The 15,096-nt window shown below is 37.9% G+C and overlaps 1 protein-coding gene across 3 annotated transcripts in view; it reads left to right on the forward strand.

The window, feature by feature from the left end:
- The window catches only part of ARHGAP32 (Rho GTPase activating protein 32), a 416,313-nt gene that overhangs the window by 314,316 nt on the left and 86,901 nt on the right, over nt 1-15,096 (forward strand). The gene's annotated exons all lie outside the window — the stretch shown is intronic.

The raw sequence follows: 15,096 nt of genomic DNA on the forward strand, positions 1-15,096 counted from the left end.
GTGCATTAACCATTGTGCCATCAGGGCTCCTTACATCTTAAATAAAAACTGAATATTAAGTTTTTATAAAATATATTTTATTAAAAAATAATAATAATGGGATTTCAAATAGTATATCAAGATGGTTAAGACCATGGGCTCTGGTGCCAGATTACCTCGGTTTTAATCCTGTTTTGTCTTGGACAAATTACTTAACTTCTCTGTGCCTCAGTTTTTCCATTTGAAAAATGAGGTTTATAGGACTACTCTTTACGTCATAATGTCATTGTGAAGATTAAATGTGTGTGGGTAAAATATATAAAGTACTTGAAAGAAAGTCTGCTGCATATTTTTCTCTCAATAAAAGTTAATTTTAAAAATTAAGTATTTTGGATAATTTTGTTTATTTTACAAATTTATTTTTATGTCTCGTTTTCTATTACAAAAATGTGTATAAATTTGTAATATTAATTTTTTCTTTTTTTTTAATTTTCTTTTTGGTGAAAATATACACAGCAGGTGTCTCCCTCCCCCAAATCCGTGCAAATACATACCAAAACTCTCCCCTATTCCACGGTTTCTAGATATAACGATCAGTGATATTGGTTAAATTCTTCACATTGTATCAATGTTCTCATTATTTCTGTTCTAGTTGTTTCATTGCCATTTACTTAATCTCCTTGCCCCCATCACCCCAGCCTTCTCATCTCTACTTTAAAATAGCTGTTGACCCTTTGGTCTTACATAGATTTTTTTTAAAGAAACACAATACTCAAGGGTGACAGTCTCTACTCTTTGGCCTAAACTGTTACTTAGTTCAAAGCGACTTCAGGGGATAGTTTAAATTCAAGGTTTGAAGAGCAACTCAGGGCCATAGTCTCAGGGACTCCTCCAGACTCCGTAGGTTCAGTAAGTCTGAATTTTTGAAGAATTTGAAGTTCTGGTCCACATTTTTCATCCTTTTTATCAGGATTTCTGTATTAAGTTCCTGAACAGAAGGTTCAGTAGTTGTAGCTGGGTACCATTTAGTTCTTCTGGCTCAAGGTGGAGGAAGCAGTGGTTCATGTAGACAAGTAGTCCTCTTGTCTAGTTCCTTCTGTTTCCTGGGTTTCCTTTCTCTTTTGTTCCAGACAAATAAAGACCAGTAGTTCTATCTTAGATGGCTGCTTGTAAGCTTTTAAGACCCCAGACACTACTCACCATACTGGGAGATAGAACATAAACTTTAAGAGCTATCTTATGCCAATTGACTGGATTGTCCCACGAGACCAGGACCCTAAGCCCTCAAATCTAGAGAACTGATCCCATGAGGTGATTGGATATGTCTAATTAGTATCAGCATCTGTAGCCCCTGCCATTTTTGGGTTGTTGTTATCATTGCAAAACCATACACAGTCTAGTGTTTGCCCATTCATCCCTTTTCCCTGTGTACAGCTTATTGACATCAGTTACATTGGTCATGCTGTACAAACTTCACCCATATTCAGTGCCACTGTTCCCATTTCCATAAACAAAAAGTGACTACTACCCGAGGAGTGCTTCTTCCTGTCCCCTCCCCCTGTAACCACTAATGGACATTAGTTTCTGTATATTTACCTATTCGTGTCATTTAATAAAATTGAGAACATACAATATTTGTTTTTTTGTGATTGACTGACTTCACATAATATTGTCCAGGTTCATTCATGTTACAAGATATTCCGAGAACATCTTTTTTTTTTTTTCTTTTTAAATAGCTGAGTAGTATGCCATTGTATGTATGTATCACATTTTACTTATCCATTCACTCAATAATGGGCATTTAGGTTGTTTCCATCTTTTTGCTATTGTGAATAGTGCTGTGATGAACATAGGTGTGCGTGTCTGTCTGTGTCACTTCTGTTAGATCCCTAGGGTATATCCCTAGGAGTGGAATTGCTGGGTCATATGGCAGCTCTATCTCTAGTTTTTTGAGGAACCACCAGACTGTCTTCCACAATGGTTGTGCCACTTTGCATTCCCATCAACTATGGATGAGGGTTCCAGTTTCTCCACATTCACTCCAACTCCTGTTATTGTCCTTTATTTATTTATCTTGGCCATCCTAGTGGGAGTGGTGGATACCTAGTGGGTATCTCATTGTGGTTTTAAGTTGCATTTCTCTGACTTCCAGTGTCTTTTCATGTGTCTGTTGGCCATTTGAATATTCTCTTTGGTTAAGTGTCTATTCATGTCCTTTGCCCAGTTTTTGGTTGGGTTATTTGTGTTTTTGTTATTCAATTGTAGTTTTCTGTATATTTTAGGTATTAGACCCTTACTGATTATATCATGCCCAAGGACTTTTTCCTAGTCTGTAGGTTGTCTCTGCTCTTTTGATAGTCTTTGGATGAACATAATATTTAACTTTTTTGTGGTCCCAATTATCTATTTTGTTTTTTGTTGCTTGTGCATTTGTTGTTGTATTTAAAAGCATTTATAGAATTTCAATTTGATCACTAAGACCAGAAAAATAAAATCCACATGACTTAATCATCTAGTGCTGCTATAACAGAAATACCACAAGTGGAAGGGTTTTAACAAAGAGAAATTTATTTCTTCACGGTAAAGTAGGCTAAAAGTCCAAATTCAGGGCGTCACCTCCAGGGGAAGGCTTTCTCTCTCTGTCGGCCTTTTCATCAATCTTGCCCTGGACTAGGGGCTTCTCTGCACAGGGACCCAGGATACAAAGGATGCGCTCTTCTCCTGAAACTGCTTTCTTGGTGGTATGAATACCCTTTGTCTGTCTGCTTGCTCTTCTCTTTTATATCTCAAGAGATTGCCTGAAGACACAATCCAATCTTGTAGATAGATCCTGCCTCACTGACATAACTACCGTCCATCCTCCCTCATTAACAAGGATTAACAACATTTAGGAAGATCACTCAATGCCAGGAATCATTGCCCAGCCAAATTGATACACACATTTTTGGGAGGACATAATTCAATCCATGATGCCATATTACCTCATAAATTTCCTTGTTTGTGCGGTTGGGGTCTTCCATCTGCGATGATTTTCATATCTGCTATGAATAATAGGTTTTTTTAATTAAATGTAAAACTAAGTAGGACACTTGAATTATCTTTTTTCTAATTAACATGACAATTCACCATCTTAATGGAGATGAGCTTTAGCCTTAAGGATCTCAAAGATGATCAAAAAATAAATTTACCTTTAAAATGGCAGTTATGTTTTGGTCTTAGTCATTGCTACTAATGTTCTTATGACCTTAGACAAGTTATTTGATTTCTTTGGACTTCAGTTTCTTCTTAAAACCAAAGGGTTCTACATATAATGTTTCTAGTCTTCCTCTAGTCTAGTCTGGAAGAAGTACAGCCGGAATGCTCCGAGGAAGCGAGGATGGTGAGATTTTGTTTCACATAATTTGGACATGTTATCAGGAGGGACTAGTCCTTGTAGAAAGACATCATGCTTGGTAAAGCAGAGGGTCAGTGAAAAAGAGGAAGACCCTCAAGAAGATGGATTGACACAGTGGCTGCAACAGTGGTCTCAAACAGAGCCACAATTGTGAGGATGATGCAGGACTGGGCAGTGTTTTGTTCTGTTCTACATAGAGTCGTTATGAGTCGGAACTGACTGAATGGCACTGGGCAACAACAACAAGCCTTTCTCAACAGTTTAATTTTATGATTGTAAAAATATTAACAGATATTTCTTCATTTGTGTAACAGATATTTTTTGAGGACTCTGTACTAGGTAGAGGTTTATATTCCTAACTATATTTAGACTCAAACAAAATTAGTTTATTGCCCAAACAAATTCTTTTAAAAGTTAATCTAAATTAGCTAGTCTAAAAGTAGTTAAAAAATAGTTTATTGCCTAAACAAATTATTTAAAATAAAAACAGATTTTTTAACTTCAAGAATAGATTTGCAATTGATAATAAAAAATTGTGCACAAGGTGAGGCCAAGATGGTGGAGTAGTCAGATGCTTCTTTTGGACCATCTTATAACAAAGACCTGAAAAAAACAAGTGAATCTATTATATATGACAGTCGAGGAGTCCTGAACGTCAAAGGCAAAACTGAAGAATTGGACTGAGCGGCAGGGGGAGGGAGAGACGCTTCAGAAGCAGTGAGGAGTTTCCAGACCTGACCTGGCAGGAACCGGCATCCTGAAGGCTGGAACAGCCTATGAGCGTGGTGAGGCAGGCAGTGCCATTCAGGACATGTTTGCCACATTGGGAGAGACCGTGAAGCAGAGAATCCACTCACACCTCCAGAATAAGTGAAAAACAGTGCTCAATTGGCAAAAGATAAGTACATGTGTCTAACCTACTGCATGGATCAAAAAACACCCCTTTGGGAAAAACCTCTTTCCCATTTACCTGCCCCCTTCCTGCTCTGCACTGGATTCTAGCTGTCTTCAGAGATTGCCATGTACCCTGGGCTGGAAGTAGAATCTGTCACATGCCTTGAGCCATTCTCCTGGCGTTAGAGAGGGAACAAATTAACAAACAGGATAAAATAATCTGCCAACTCCCCTAAGCCAGGAAATCAGCAGAAACAACTCCTTTGACTAGGCACAGGCATAAAGGTTCCACAGACTTTGAATGCCTTTCACCCCTGTATAGATCTTGTAGGCCCATTACAACAGTGTAGGGCCCATCACAGCAGTGTAGGCCCTCATTAACAGAGTAGAACAGGGTGTATACCTGATGTCTAACCTCAGCCGTATCAGTTATATGGTGGGAAGGAAGGTTTGTGACATTTGACAACACTCTGCCTATTAAGCAGAGTCCTCACCTACCCAAATCAGGGGCCTGAGGACTGGTGGCTCCACCCACAACACCTAGCCACCTGTGACAGGGGTCCAAGAATAAGCGGTACCTCCCAGTCCTTACAGCCAACAGCATTGGGTGCCCATAGTCCAGCTGCAAAACCCACCTACCTATGCGCTCTAGGAAACAGGGACATGCTTTCCTCACAGACAGGGGTGGCCGTCAGCCCCTACCTTGCTCAGCGTGTGACACCCTACTGCAGCCAGATACCTGTGCCTACCCCAATCACCCCTGCCCATCTAGGACTGTAGGTGAGAGCCTGTACCACACATTTGATGACCAACTACCAGAACACCTGAGCTGAATCCATACAAGAAAAGTAAACAGACTTCTGGGCTCACATACCCAGTAACAGCTCTAACCGCCTGGTGACAGGACTTTAGAGCTTCAAAGGCACCAATAAGCAAATTAGTTCATGTGAGCAGCCTATTTGGACATAAGAAGCTAGGACATAGTAAGCAAACATAAAATAAATACACTAACTTATTGATGGCTCGGAGACAACAGTCAGCATCAGATCATGTATAAAGGCAGACTGTGATGGCTTCAGCAAGCTCCCAAAGAATCAAGAAATCATCCAGATGAAGAGAATTTCCTGGAATTACCAGAGGTAGGATACAAAAGATTAATATACAGAACTCTTCAAGAGATTTGGAAGGAAATCAGGCAAAACACAGAACAAGCCGACCAGCACACAGACAAAACAATAGAGGAACTTAAGAAGATTAGAGAAGAGCATAATGACAAATTTAACAGGCTGCCAGAATCCATAGAGAGACAGCAAACAAATCCAGAAGATTCACTATAAAGTTTCAGAATTGGACAACTCAATAGAAAGTCATAGGAGCAGAACTGAGGCAATGGAATTCAGAATTAGTGAGATTGAAGATAAAACACTTGACACGAACATATTCGAGGAAAAATCAGATACAGGAATTAAAAAAAAATGAAGAAATCTAAGCATTATGTGGGACTCTATCAAGAGGAATAACCTATGAGTGATGGGAGTACCAGAACAGAAGGGGATAACAGAAAATACAGAGAGAATTGTTAAAGACGTGTTGACTGAAAACTTTCCAGATATCATGAAAGATGAGAAGATATCTATCCAAGATGCTCATCAAACCCCACACAAGGTAGATCTCAAAACAAAGTCACCAAGACATATTATAATCAAACTTGCCAAAACCAAAGATAAAGAGAGAATTTTAAGAGCAGCTAGGGACAAAGGAAAAGTCATCTCCAAAGGAAAGTCAGTAAGACTAAGCTCAGACTACTCACCAGAAATCATGTAGGCAAGAAGGCAATGGGATGATATATAGAAAGCCTTGAAGGAAAAAAATTGCCAGCCAAGAATTATATATCCAGCATATCTGTCTCTCAAATATGATGATGAAATTAGGACATTTCCAAATAAACAGAGGTTTAAGAAATTTGTAAAAACCAAATGAAAATTACAAGAAATACTAAAGGGAGTCCTCTGGTTAGAAAATCAGTAACATCAGGTAACAACCCAAGACTAGAACACAGCACAGAGCAACCAGTCATCAACCCAGATAGGGAAATCACAAAAATAAATCAAAGCCAAAACACTGAAAATAGGGAAACAGAGACGTCATTCTGTAAAAGATGACAACATTAAAAAAGAGAGACTAAACAATGTAGTCATATATCATTCACATGGAGAGGAAGTCAAGGCAATATGAAGAAATAAAATATTGGTTTAAACTTAGACAAATGAGGGTAAATATTAAGGTAACCACAAAGGAAACTAACAATCGTACATGTCAAAATGAAAAACAAGAAAAACATAAAGACTCAGCATATACAAAATCAACAACAATGAAAAAGATGAAAAGAAAACACATAAAGAAAAACAACTCAGCACAGAAAATTAAGGGGAACAAAGAAACTGTCAACAACACACACATGCAAAAAAATACTTAAAATGACAGCACTAAATTCATACCTATCAATAATGTACATGGATTAAATGCACTAATAAAGGGACAGAGAGTGGCAGAACGGATTAAAAAACACAATCCGTCTATATGTTGCCTACAAGAAATACACCTTAGGCTTAAAGACACAAACTAAAATTCAAAGAATGGAAAAAATTTATCAAGCAAACAATCAGAAAAGAGCAGGAGTGGCAATATTTCTAACAAAATAGACTTTAAAGTAAAATCCATCACAAAGGATAAGGAAGGACACTATATAATGATTAAAAAGGGTCAGTACACCAGGAGGACATAAAACATATTAAGTATTTACCCACACAATGACAGGGCTCCAAAATACATAAACTCTAACAGCATTGAAAAGAAAGATAGACAATTGCACAGTAATAGTAGGAGACTTAAACACACCACTTTTGGTGATGGGCACAATACCCAGAAAGAAGCTCAGAGTAAAGTCTTGGAAGACCTAAATGCCACAATCAACAAACTTGACCTCATAGACATACAGAATACTCTACCCAACAGTAGCCAAGTAAACTTTGTTTTCCAATGCACATGAAACATTCCCCAGAACAGACCATGTATTTGGCCGTAAAGCAAGTCTTAAGAGAATCCAAAGCATCAAAATATTACAAAGCATCTTTCCTGACTATAAAGCTATAAAAGTAGAAATCAGTAACAGAAAAAGCAAGGAAAAAAAGTCAGACACATGGAAACAGAATAATACCTTGCTCAGAAACTACTGAGTTATAGAAGAAATTAAGGATGGAATAAAGAAATTCACAGAATCAAATGAGAGTGAAAACACATCCTACCAGAACCTTTAACACACAGCAAAAGCAGTGCCGAGAGGTCAATTTATAGCAATAAATGCACATATCTGAAAGGAAGAAAGGGCCAAAATCAAAGCATTAATGCTACAACTCAAGCAAATAGAAAGAGAACAGCAAAAGAAGCCCCTGGGCACCAGAAGAAAGCAAATGATAAAAATTATAGCAGAAATAAATGAAATAGAGAATAGAAAAATGCTGAAAAAGCTAATAAGACCAAAGGCTGGTTCTTGGAAAAGATGAGCAAAATCGATAAACCGTTGGCCAAACTGACAAAAGAAAAATAGGAGAGGAAGCAAATAACCTGAAAAGGAAATGAGATGGGTGATAGCACAACAGACCCAACTGAAATTAAAAGAATCATAACAGAGTACTATGAAAAATTATACTCTTAACAAATTAGAAGACCTAGAGGAAATGGACAAATTTCTAGAAACATACTACCTAAACTAACACGAACAGAGGTAGAACAACTAAATAAACCTATAAGAAAAGAGATTGAAAAGTTCATTAAAAAAAAAAAAAGCCCTGGCCCTGACGGCTTCACTGGAGAATTCTACCAAACTTTCAGAGAAGAGTTAACACTACTACCACTAAAGTTATTTCAGAATATAGAAAAGGATGGAATACTCCCAAACTCATTCTATGAAGCCAAAATAGCCCTGATACTATACCAGGTAAAGACACCACAGAAAAAAGAAAATTACAGACCAATCTCCCTCAGGAACTTAGACACAAAAATCCTGAATAAAAATCTAGCCAGTAGAATTCCACAACATATCAAAAAAATAATTTAACCATGACCAAGTGGAATTCATACCAGGTATCCAGGGATGGTTCAACATTAGAAAAGCAATCAATGTAATCTATCACATAAATTAAACAAAAGAACCACATAATCTTATCAACTGATGTAGAAAAGGCATTAGACAAAGTCCAACACCCATTCATAATAAAAACTCTCAGTAAAATAGGAATAGAAGGAAAATTCCTCAACATAATAAAGAGCATTTATACAAAGCCAACAGCCAGCTTCATCCTAAATGGAGAGAGTCTGAAAGCATTCCCTTCGAGATCTGGAACCAGACAAGGATGCCCTTTATTACTACTCTCATTCAACATTGTGCTGGAGGTGCTCACCAGGGCAGTTAGGCTAGATAAAGAAATAAAGGGCATCCAGATTGGTAAGGAAGAAGTAAAAGTATCTCTCTTTGCAGATGACATGATGTTATACACAGAAAACCCTAAGCAATCCTCAAGAAAACTACTGAAACTAATAGAAGAGTTCAGGAGAGTATCAGGATACAAGATAAACATACAAAAATCAGTTGGATTCCTCTACACCAACAAAGAGAAAATCACCAAATCAATACCATTTACAATAGCTCTCTAGGAGATAAAATACTTAGGAATAAATATAACCAGAGACATAAAAGACCTATACAAAGAAAACTACAAAACACTACTGCAGGAAACCAAAAGAGACCTATGTTAAGTGGAAAAACATACCTTACTCATGGACAGGAAGACTCAACATTATGAAAACGTCTATTCTACCCAAAGCGATCTACAGATACAATGCAATCCCTATCCAAATTCCAATGGCATTTTTTAATGAGATGGAGAAACCACCAACTTCATATGGAAAGGGAAGAGGCCCCAGATAAGTAAAGCATTACTGAAGAACAACAAAATGGGAGGCCTCACACTACCTGATACTAGAACCTATTATACTGCCACAGTAGTCAAAACAGCCTGACTCTTGTACAACAACAGATACATAGACCAGTGGGACAGAATTGAGAATCCAGACATAGAATCATTCATCTATGAGCTGCCGATATTTGACAAAGGCCCCAAATCTCTTAATGGTGAAAAGATAGTCTCAACAAATGCTGCTGGCATAACTGGATATTCATCTACAAAAAGATTAAACAAGACCCATACCTCACACCATGCACAAAAACTAACTCAAAATGGATCAAAGACCTAAATACAAAATCTAAAATGAGAAAGACCGTGGAAGAAAAAATAAGGACAATGCTAGGAACCCTAATACATGGCATAAACATCATGCAAAACTTTATTAACAATGCACAAACACCAGAAGAGAAACTAGATAACTGAGAAAAAAAAAAATAATAACAGAGAGCTCCTAAAAATCAAATACTTACGTCAATCCAAAGACTTCACTAAAGCAATAAAAAGATTACCTACAGATTGGGAAAAATTGGGGGCTACAACAAATCTGATCAGCGTCTAATTTCTAAAATCTACAAGATACTGCAAAACCTCAGCACCAAAAAGACAAACCAGTTAAAATTGGGCAAAGGGTATGAACAGGCACTTCACCAAAGAAGACATTCAGGTAGCTAACAGATACATGAGGAAATGCTCATAATCGTTAGCCATTAGAGAAATGCAAATCAAAACTATAGTGAGATAACATCTCACACCAGCAAGGCTAGCATTAATCCAAAAACACAGTCAATGTTGGAGAGGTTGTGGAGAGAGTGAAACACTTATACACTGATGCTGGGAATGTAAAATGGTTCAGTCACTTTGGAAATCGATTTGGTGCTTGCTTAAAAAGTAGAAATGGAAGTACCATAGCATCCAGCAATCCCACTTCTTGGAATATATCCTAGAGAAATGAGAGCTCTCAGACAAATAGATATATACATAGTTATGTTCAGTGAAGCACTGTCCACAGTAGCAAAAAGATGGAAACCTAGGTGCCCATCAAGGGATGAATGGATAAACAAATTATAGTATATTTACACAATGGAATGCTGCACAACAATAAAGAACAATGATGACTCTGCGAAACATCTCATAACATGGATGAATCCGGAAGGCATTATGGTGAGTGAAATATGTCAGTAATAAATAACAACAACAAAAAAAAAAACCCAGTGCTGTTGATGGGACCACTATTATACGAACTCAAGAAAAGGTCTAAAGACAGAAGAAAACATTCTTTGGTGGTTACAAGGGTGGAGAGGGAGGGGGAGGGGTATTCACTAACTATATAGTTGACAAGAATTATTTTAGGTGAAGGGAAGGACAGGAGAAGTCAACACAACTGGTCTAAACCAAAAGCTGAGAAGTTTCCTGGATATAACCAAACACTTTGAGGGACAGAGTAGCAGGAACCGGGGGGTCTAGGGACCATGGTTTCAGGGGATATCTAAGTTGATTGGCATGAGAAATTTTATTAAGAATATGTTCTGCATCCCACTTTGGTGACTGGCATCTGGAGTCTTTAAAGCTAGCAAGTGGCCTTCTAAAATGCATGAATTCGTCCCAACCCACCTGGATCAGAGGAGAATGAAGAACATCAAAGGCAAAAGGAAAATATGAGCTCCAGAGACAGAATGAACCACATAAACTATAGACTCCATCAGCCTGAGACCAGAAGAAGTAGATGATACCTGGCTACCACCAATGACCACCCTGACAGGAAACACAACAGAGAGTCCCTGATGGAGCAGGAGAAAAGTGGGGTGCCAAACTCAAATTCTAGTAAAAAGACCAGACTTGATGGTCTGAATGAGACCGGAGGAACCCCAGAAGACGTGGCCCCCGGACTGTCTTTTAGCCCTGAACTAAAAGCATTCCCGAAGCCAACTCTTCATACAAAGATTAGACTGGACGATAAGGCATAAGATGATACTGGTGAAGAGTGTGCTTCTTGGCTCATGTAGATACATGAGACTAAATGGGCAGCTCCTGTCCAGAGGCAAGATGAAAAGACAGAGGGGGACAGGAGCTGGTCGAATGGACATGGGAAATACAGGGTGGAGAGGAGGAGTATGCTGTCATATTGTAGGGAGAGCTACTAGGGTCACATAAGAATGTGTGTATAAGTTTTTGTATGAAAAACTGACTTGAATTGTAAACTTTGACTTAAAAGGGCAAAAAAAAAAAAATTGTGCACGTAAGAACAACTGTTTTTCATCCTGATTGGTCTCCCATCTCGGAAAGGCACACGTGTCTGGTTAGATCATTCTGGAGCATGCCTTTGAGAAGAGGAGGTGATGGGGAATGGTGGGGGCTCATAAGACCAGGAGCAAATCTTCAGAATGTCACCATCAAAACTTATTTTAAAAAGGACTCCAGTGTTTTAAAGAGAGAATCCACACAATTCACTCTTCTTTTCCTAAATACTAGTTCATTTTTATTTATTTTATTTGTGTTTTAGGTGAAAGTTTACAGAGCAAATCAGTTTTTCATTAAACAATTAATACACAAATAGTTCTGTGACCTTGGCTGCCAACCCCGCTATGCGTGAGTGCTCCCCGCTTCTCAACGTTGGATTTCCCATTTCCATTCATCTAGCTCTCGTGTCCCTGCCTGCCTTCTCGTCTTTGCTTTTGGGCTCGTGTGCCCATTTCGTATCACATACATGGATGAACTATGTGTTATTGTTTGCTTTATAGGCCTGTCTAACCTTTGGCTAAAGGGTGAACTTCAGGATTACTGGTTCATTGTTAAAAGTACATGATGACTAACACTGGTCTGAAGTGGAAGGTGTTAGGAGAGGCAACTGTTGAGTATATCTTAGGTGCAAGGTACTGCTAGATACTTAAAATGGTTTCATTAATCTTCACAAAACTTCAAGGTAGTTACTATCACCACCATCTTATGGGAGAAAACAGAAGTTTCATAAGCAGCCATGATTCCAAATCAGTAAGTGATGGAGCTGGGACTGTCTCACATTCCATGGAGAGCACTAAGCATGATTTCTACCAGACCAAACCAAACTAGCCATCAAGTTGATTCCGACTCATGGTGACCCCGTGTGTGTCAGAGTAGAACTGCACTCCAGAGGGTTTTCAGTGAGTGAGTTTTCAGAAGTAGATTGCCAGGGCTTTTGGGTGATTTGTACATCTATCAAATCATTAACTGTCTCCACCTCAATCTTTATCCTATTTGAAAGAACATCTTTTCTTCCCAACTCTCAAAAAATGTTGTGAAGATCAACCAACAATGGACTGTAAGGCATATATGTTTACTTATGGAGACTTTTTTAATTTTAATTTTCATGATTAATGTATGCCAGGGGAAAATTCCTGTGCTGGCTATTTGTGTTGTTCCCTACCCCCATTAGGTATTTTTAAATTGTAAGAGTGTCCCCTCTTCAAATAGTCTGTTAAGAGTGAAAGATAATCATAATTTTTCCATGTACCTGATGATTGTAAATCTGAGCCCCCTTTATATTCCAATTTTAAAATTTCACGTAACTGAAATAATAGCTTAGTTCAATGGTTTTCATTTTTTTTTTAACCCAGTAGGACTGTTGTTAATCAAACAGAGTCTTATACAGAACCTCAGTGTGAGAAAAAGATAAAAGCAGAGCTGCTCTGGTTAATTCAGAGGTCAGAAGCCCTGGGCCTTAAGCCTTGTGGGGAAGTACCTGATCGACTCCCCTTCAGCTTCCTGCAGCAGCCCAGGGAGACCTCAGTGGAACGGTGCATGAAAACCACTAGTTTAGGTTACTATAATATACGTCATTTTATGCAGTGGATATATTATACAAAAAATTATTTTACAGTTTTAATTTTTATTTGTTACTACCCTTTTGGAAAGAATTATATTTTTTATCTAAATTATATCCGAATGCCTAGTATTTGATATTCCTCTGTAGATGGGTGTTACAAATTTAGAATGTAAAAGATAATCCTATTTTTAAATGCTAGCTTTGGATTGTTCTGGAGCAGGTAAACTTCTTGAACAGTCTAACCTCCTTGTTTCTTCTCCAGCTTACTTCTCTCCTCATGTATTTTTTATTGACTCTTAGGGGCTCCATTAGAATATAAGCAGAGAAAAAAAAAAATAAAGTTCAGAAAGACTTTGGGTTTGTGAAAGATGTTGTTAAAACTAAATAGAATAGATTTAAAGAACTTAATGAACAGACATGAGATTCTGGATTTCAGTATTAGTGAATTGTCATAATCTGTTCAAGGAATACAGCCCAAGAGTACTGTACTGCTGTCTTCATTCTTCTGTTACCAGTAATTCTGTCTCCTCTCCCTCCACCACTGATTCTCAAACATTAATGTATGGAAGAATCACTAAGCAAACATTAAATATCAAATGCTGGGCCCTAAGCCCCTAAGTTCTGTTTCAGTAGTTGGGGGATTAGATGTGAAACTGTAGTTTTATCCGTGTGATTCTGGCTCAGGTGTTCCTCAGAGATAGTGCTCACACTTTGACGTTATTGAATCTGCTTACCAGCCGGTGGTTGATAAAGATTAGCATTTTGTCAAGTTTTATCCAGTGTGTTTTGTACCAACCCAGATGATAATTTAGTCATGAGATCAGAAAGATTAGTTCGTCCATGTGTTTAAATTATACTGTGCTCTTTTCTTAAGCTTCTGTGAGTAGGAGGTGTGAAATTATATTAACCAAAAAAGAAAAAAATAAATAAACCCCTTCCTGTTGAGTTGATTTTGACTCATAGCAACCCTAAAGGATAGAGTAGAACTGCCCCATAGGGTTTCCAAGGAGCAGGTAGTAGATTCGAACTGCTGACCTTTTGGTTGGCAGCTGAGCTCTTAACCACTGCACCATTAGCTGCAGTAATTTGAAATTCTGAAACCTGAGTTTTGTGGTCTTCTGTTGGAGCCCTGGTAGTGCAGTGGTTAAGAGCTCGGCTGCTAACCAAGAGATCATAGTTCAAATCTCCTAGCCACTCCTCGGAAACCTGATGAAGCAGTTCTGTTCTGTTCTGTCTTTTAGGGTTGCTATGAGTCAGTATCAAATCGACAGCAACGGGGTTTTTGTTTGATTTAAGGACAATATTGAATCTTTTACCTTTGTTTCCTGAGATGTTTTGTCATATTTTATATATCAGAAGAACAACTCTTAGCTTTTCTTGTCCTTTTTTAAACTGACTGACATTATCTGATTTGTGTTCCTGTCTGTAGACTGTTGTTGGAAATGGGAGGTAAGGTCTCTGAGAGCCTTTTTTCCTTAGGTAAAAGGTGCAATTTAAAATATTAATATCTTTGAGAATTATTTGTTTATAGCTGTGTTTTTCAGAGTTTTATCTGGGAACCACCAACATCAGAATGACCTTAGAAACATGTTAAAACTAGGTTTTGTTAATCAGAATCTTGGGGGATGAGAGCAGGAATATGAATTTTGAAAAAGTTCTTCAGATGATTATAATGAACAAAATGTGGGGACCACTGATCTAGCCTCCTGTTGCTTATCCTGTCCACGGATAAAAGGAAATTAAACATAACTTGTTTTTCCTCCAAAAAATCTGCCTTAGAAGACATCTTGAGATACAGTTAATCTAATGGATAAAATAATATTTAGAGATTGACAGGATTTTATAGATCTTGTGATCTCCCGGCTCTCCACAAGATAATCAAGAATCAGCTTTTTATTTTCTATAGTTATTCCAGAATGCTATATGAGTGTTCTTGTGCACAAATATCAGAGATCCTTGGACAATAAAAATTTCCTTGCTTTAGGAGTTTAAAGTGACTCCAAATA

Source organism: Loxodonta africana, chromosome 15 (assembly GCF_030014295.1).
Source record: "Loxodonta africana isolate mLoxAfr1 chromosome 15, mLoxAfr1.hap2, whole genome shotgun sequence".
Lineage (NCBI taxonomy): Eukaryota > Metazoa > Chordata > Mammalia > Proboscidea > Elephantidae > Loxodonta > Loxodonta africana.